We start from the raw sequence: 6,151 nt of genomic DNA on the forward strand, positions 1-6,151 counted from the left end.
AGAGTAAATGTGAATAAGAGCAAGGTTATTAGGTACAGTAGGGTTGAGGGTCAAGTCAATTGGGAGGTGAGTTTGAATGGAGAAAAACTGGAGGAAGTGAAGTGTTTTAGATATCTGGGAGTGGATCTGTCAGCGGATGGAACCATGGAAGCGGAAGTGGATCATAGGGTGGGGGAGGGGGCGAAAATTTTGGGAGCCTTGAAAAATGTGTGGAAGTCGAGAACATTATCTCGGAAAGCAAAAATGGGTATGTTTGAAGGAATAGTGGTTCCAACAATGTTGTATGGTTGCGAGGCGTGGGCTATGGATAGAGTTGTGCGCAGGAGGATGGATGTGCTGGAAATGAGATGTTTGAGGACAATGTGTGGTGTGAGGTGGTTTGATCGAGTAAGTAACGTAAGGGTAAGAGAGATGTGTGGAAATAAAAAGAGCGTGGTTGAGAGAGCAGAAGAGGGTGTTTTGAAATGGTTTGGGCACATGGAGAGAATGAGTGAGGAAAGATTGACCAAGAGGATATATGTGTCGGAGGTGGAGGGAACGAGGAGAAGAGGGAGACCAAATTGGAGGTGGAAAGATGGAGTGAAAAAGATTTTGTGTGATCGGGGCCTGAACATGCAGGAGGGTGAAAGGAGGGCAAGGAATAGAGTGAATTGGAGCGATGTGGTATACAGGGTTTGACGTGCTGTCAGTGGATTGAATCAAGGCATGTGAAGCGTCTGGGGTAAACCATGGAAAGCTGTGTAGGTATGTATATTTGCGTGTGTGGACGTGTGTATGTACATGTGTATGGGGGGGGGGGGTTGGGCCATTTCTTTCGTCTGTTTCCTTGCGCTACCTCGCAAACGCGGGAGACAGCGACAAAGTATAAAAAAAAAAAAAAAAAAAAAAAAATATATATATATATATTCCAATGAGTCCACGGGGAAAATATCGTGTTTCATTTTCCCCGTGGACTCGTAGGAATATACTTGATCACGCGCAAAAATTCCTATCCTTTTCAATATATATATATATATATATATATATATATATATATATATATATATATATATATATATATATATATATGTATGTGTGTGTGTGTGTGTGTGTCTCAGAAAAGTAAAATGATGCAGGCCGGAGGCATATTAGTATGCTTACCAAGTTGCTTCATTACCTGTATACCGCGTTGTTATTAGCTAGGCTTAGCATTTCATTAGCTTTTAGAGGCACACATTGAAAGTCTCTTAAGCACCAGGATTCTTCCCTAATCCAGAATGATATCAACTACATTATTTGCATAATCATCAAAATAGTAGGTTACGAAGAACTAACTGCAGGGAAATTAACATCACTCCTTTCGCGTCGCCAACATTTTTAGTTACAGCTTCATAATCACGCGCGTTAGGCTACAGAGATAAGGCCTTCGTGTTGGTGTGGGTTGTGGAAGATCAGCTTCCCATTAACTATTGTATTCGTTATGGTTACAGGATTAATCGGTCACCTACACCAATAAATATTTATATTAACTTAAGGGTTACCAGTTTGATGTGAACATATTTGTCAAGAAATGAAAAATCTTCACTCTCCAATACATTGAGCCACCCCCACGTTTGGCTCTGTGTTATTTCATTATTTTTGTTATCAGTTATTGTCATTAGTATTATTACTTGATTTAGATAGATAGATATGAAACTATGAACGAAATATAAATCCATAAATCTCAAGGAAGAATGAATATTGGACAATTTCTTTGGAGATCAATTAAGATGCAAGTAACCGTATTTTTGATTAATAGATTTTTTTGAGCTCAGTAACCTTTTTGTATGGTAATCATATGTAGTTTGGCTTTACTGATAATAGTGCTTGTGTACTCCTAGGATATTGGGTGGTTTAGTAGGCGAATAGGCTATGTATTGTTAGCAAAGTTGAGAGCACAATGGACCACTAACACACTGAGCAAATGAGACTCTTATAGTTATGTTGTTGGCCTGCAAGTTAGATATGGATTTTAAGAATTAGTTTTGAATTGTTCCAACGGCAAGTAAAAGTGTTAATGTCTCGTTAAGCGGCACAGTAACTGCTGCCCGCTGACCTGCAGATGAACTAAATTGATCACTTTAACCTTCCAGTTGGTATGAAACTTTTAAATGTATCATTTATTCATGATAATGAGGGTAATGAGAAAATGAAACTAGAAGGATGATTAACGCCTAACTCCGGTATTTTCAATATTTGTTTTTTTATCTTTGATTTTCGTTCATAGCCTCTCACGTTCCGACAGCGACGTAAGAGGCCACTTCACTCGCACCTGTGATATTTCATTAAACATCGTCTTCCCCGCCGGTTGGGCTGACATACCCGTCGCCGTCAGCAGACGCAAGGCTGTTGGAGCCCCCGAGCACTTTGAGAGACTGATGCTATCCTATCACATTTCTTTTTCAAACCTCTGAGCAAGAACATGCTGATGTATGATTCATATGTTCGATCTGCAAAATTAGCCATATATCGTCCAGCAGTCGATGTTAGGACGTAATGCAGTGGTGTTCAAAAGTCATACTTATCATGATTTGAAAATGGGTCAGGCCAAATATATATATATATATATATATATATATATATATATATATATATATATATCCCTGGGGATAGGGGATTAAGAATACTTCCCACGTATTCCCTGCGTGTCGTAGAAGGCGACTAAAAGGGGAGGGAGCGGGGGGCTGGAAATCCTCCCCTCTCGTTTTTTTTTTTTTTTTTTTTTTTTTTTTTTTTTTTTTTTCCAAAAGAAGGAACAGAGAATTGTGCCAGGTGAGGGTATTCCCTCAAAGGCCCAGTCCTCTGTTCTTAACGCTACCTCGCTAATGCGGGAAATGGCGAATAGTTTGAAAGAAAGATATATATATATATATATATATATATATATATATATATATATATATATATATATATATATATATATGCCATTTTTAATCAGAGGTAAGAATATTTGCCCCAGGGAACAAGTTGGAGCGAAAAATGAAAGTCACAGAACCTGAAACAATGGAAATTACAGGGTAAATAGTAAACAGTTTTACCTCACACTGACGGATGTCGACTCCGAACTATTGTGGATGGGTTGTTTTGTCGTTAACCTGAGAACATATGTCCCACGGGACAAACTGGAAGGTAAGGTAAAAGGATGAACGGAAGAAAAGGAAATACAAGGGGAAAGCAGAAAGGTTGTGGATATCTAAAGATAATAATACCGACGTGTCCGCTCAAGTTAACATTTACGTTTTCTCTCGTGTACGACAGAGTTTGTGACGTCAGAGTGCCGCTCTTCTCAGTTCGACCGCGACACACACAATGTACAAAAAGCAAAATTTAATCGTTGTTCGGTGTTGCTTTTATGCCTCATTAACTAGGAGGACGAGACAGACGGGCGTAATTAACTCTTGCGAAAAACGTCGTTTATTGTCAAGATGCCCAACTGTTCCACTTGTTAATGATCTTGTACCTCCTGTCGCTTGTGAGTCGCTGGACGTTCCTCTTTGCGTCAAACGCGACAACATTTGTGACAAATATTATCTCAGTAAATGAGTAAATCATTGATACACCCCATGATGGATGGCAATCAGTAATACGATGTAACGGAGGCCCACGGGAATGAGGAGGAGGAGGAGGAGGAGGTAAGTTTCAACACGAAAAATAAGGACTAAAGTAAGGATAAGGCATCTGGCGAGAGCTGGCATGCGAAGCAGGTGGTGGCGGCTTCCTCGCTCGACCCACACTTGTTGTTTCAGTGTGTATTCTCTTGTGGTGGGAAGAGGTAGGTGTGTCCGCGGCTCCTGGGGACATATTGGTAAGTACTACCCCGTACCATCGCTGATCCTTGAATGGAACGGACGGCCCTTCCTTCACGACATGCCTTCGTCAGCCGTACTAAATGGTGTTGCTGATGGATATACGAATATCAAGGGAAAGGGGGGAGGGGACCGGATGTGTGGGAAGATAATGCTCTATAACTTATTCCATGGTCTTGTACACACACGCAGCACAGTGTACTTGTTATGAGCGTGTACATCATGAATTATGTACAGCACGGACGCACCCTACACCTGTTCCCTCGTCGTGCCACCTGCGTCAAAACTGCTCTCCTTTTCCACGTCCGCATAACGCCAATTTATGTCCAGTAATTGGGAGAAAATTAGGAGTTAGAATGGGAAGGAATGTAAGAATTTAAGTTGGCTAGAGGGTGAAAATGTAGTTAACGAGCATGTAAAGATTTGTCGCTTGTTTAACAGATTAGTATTTTCACGTTCGAATTTGAAACGATTCCAAATTTCTGACTCGAAAAAAGTTGTCCTTTTCATCTACCCTTATATGGTCTAATATTATCAGAAGTGATTTTTTTTTTAAATATGTTGCACTTAGGGTAATATGATCTCCCACAATTTGTGGCTGGATAGTACTCGGGTTAGAGGCCCAGGTAAGAGCTTAAAGTAACAATGCAGAACCTCAGGTCAGCCACAGGTAGCGCAAAAGGTTCAGGGTCAGTTAGAGGGCGAAGCCTCAGACCTGTGACAGGTCAGAGTCATCCACAGGTCACAGTTGAATATCAGTGACAGTAAACACTATAGGTCAGGTAAAGAGCAGAGACATATGAAATTGTAACAGGTCGAAAACACGGGGTCAGAATGTGATAGCGTAGGTTATAGGTCAGAGCAAGGGTCATAGGCCAATAATTGACCACAGTAGTCCCATGTTATATTAAAGCAACAGGTTAAAGCCACAGGACAGAGTTAATGCTGTTTAAACTCGCAGGTCATGAAGGAGTGTTGATATGAATGTTCTAAGTTGCTCTGTTTCGGGTCCAGTGTGTATACACATGATTGTATGTACGGTAATTCATTTCGACTGACGTGTTATTCCGACTGAGCAACTATAGTTATGTATAGAGAATATCCAGGTGCATGATTATGTATATATGTGTGCCCCTGTGTGATAAATGATTACGCGTGTACGCATACTTCAGTGTATGGATAGAGGATTATGTACCCCATCATGTGCTTGAATATGTATAATGTGTGCATTAATATATGCTCATGTATCCCCTTATAACTGAATGTATGGTTGTGTTTGTGTAGTTCCAATGTATGAAGTGTATATGTATAAACCTTTGTAATATATAAGGGTGTGTTTTTGTGAGTAAGCATATGGTTGTAGTGAATGTATGGCCGTTCATTGTATTATGATGTATTTCCATATACATTATTGTGAATGCGTATTTACTGGTGTAAGTTTGTTTTGATGCGTGTTGGTACAAGAGGATTAAGTTGTGTATGGTATGATAACACTATAATTTGCAGTAGTGTTTGACAGTCCTAGTGTATGCTGAGCCTTATGCATGATTCTCGTGTATGATCGTGTTGGATTGCGATTTATATGGTGTATGGTATTTGTGTATGGCGGTTTTGATAATTGATGGGAACGGTGCATGATGGTCAAGGTGTATGAGTGAAGGGATGTATAATAGTCAAGTTTTTGGATGGCCTCTGGATGTACGATAAACCTGGTGTATTAGCATAGGGTGTGTACAGTCAAGGTGTATGAGGGTAAGGTGTGCGAATATCATAGTGTTTGACAATTTCGTAGAGGAGCGTAGTGTGTTTCGTGGTCAGGATATATGTTAGCTGTTGTGTGTGATAGCCATGTCGTATGAATATGGTGATCGTGTATGATGATTAGGGTCTGTATGGTTAGAGGAGGATTGTATGTTGATTGGGGCGTGGGATGTATGGTGGATAGGGTGTGTATATTGCTTGCGCTGGGTTTATATATTGGTTGGGTTCTAGGTTTCATTGGGTGTATTTTTGTAAGTAAACCTATACACAGGTAACCCTTGTTGCAATACTTATTGTTCACAAGCATGCACCTCCTTTCACTCACATAAGTAAGTACAGTGTATATCGGAGTGTTACTGAGCATTGATTAGGCGAAATGAAAATTGACCTCGTTCTTTTTAAAGGTGAGAGAGAGAGAGAGAGAGAGAGAGAGAGAGAGAGAGAGAGAGAGAGAGAGAGAGAGAGAGAGAGAGACATCCTGCCAGTTGATATCATAGAAAAACAGCTTTGCTCGGGGGTAAACACAGAAATGTCACAGGAAAACAGACGAGTAGAATAACTCCCTG

General features: G+C 40.4%; 1 long non-coding RNA gene across 1 annotated transcript in view; it reads left to right on the plus strand.

The window, feature by feature from the left end:
* Nucleotides 1–3,756: 3,756 nt before the first annotated feature.
* LOC139753066 (uncharacterized) overlaps nt 3,757–6,151 on the plus strand; it is a 253,298-nt gene continuing 250,903 nt past the window's right edge. The window contains exon 1 of the long non-coding RNA XR_011713641.1: nt 3,757–3,823. This is a non-coding gene — a long non-coding RNA (uncharacterized lncRNA). The remainder of the gene's footprint in view (nt 3,824–6,151) is intronic.

Source organism: Panulirus ornatus, chromosome 14 (genome assembly GCF_036320965.1).
Source record: "Panulirus ornatus isolate Po-2019 chromosome 14, ASM3632096v1, whole genome shotgun sequence".
NCBI classification, from domain to species: Eukaryota; Metazoa; Arthropoda; class Malacostraca; order Decapoda; family Palinuridae; genus Panulirus; species Panulirus ornatus.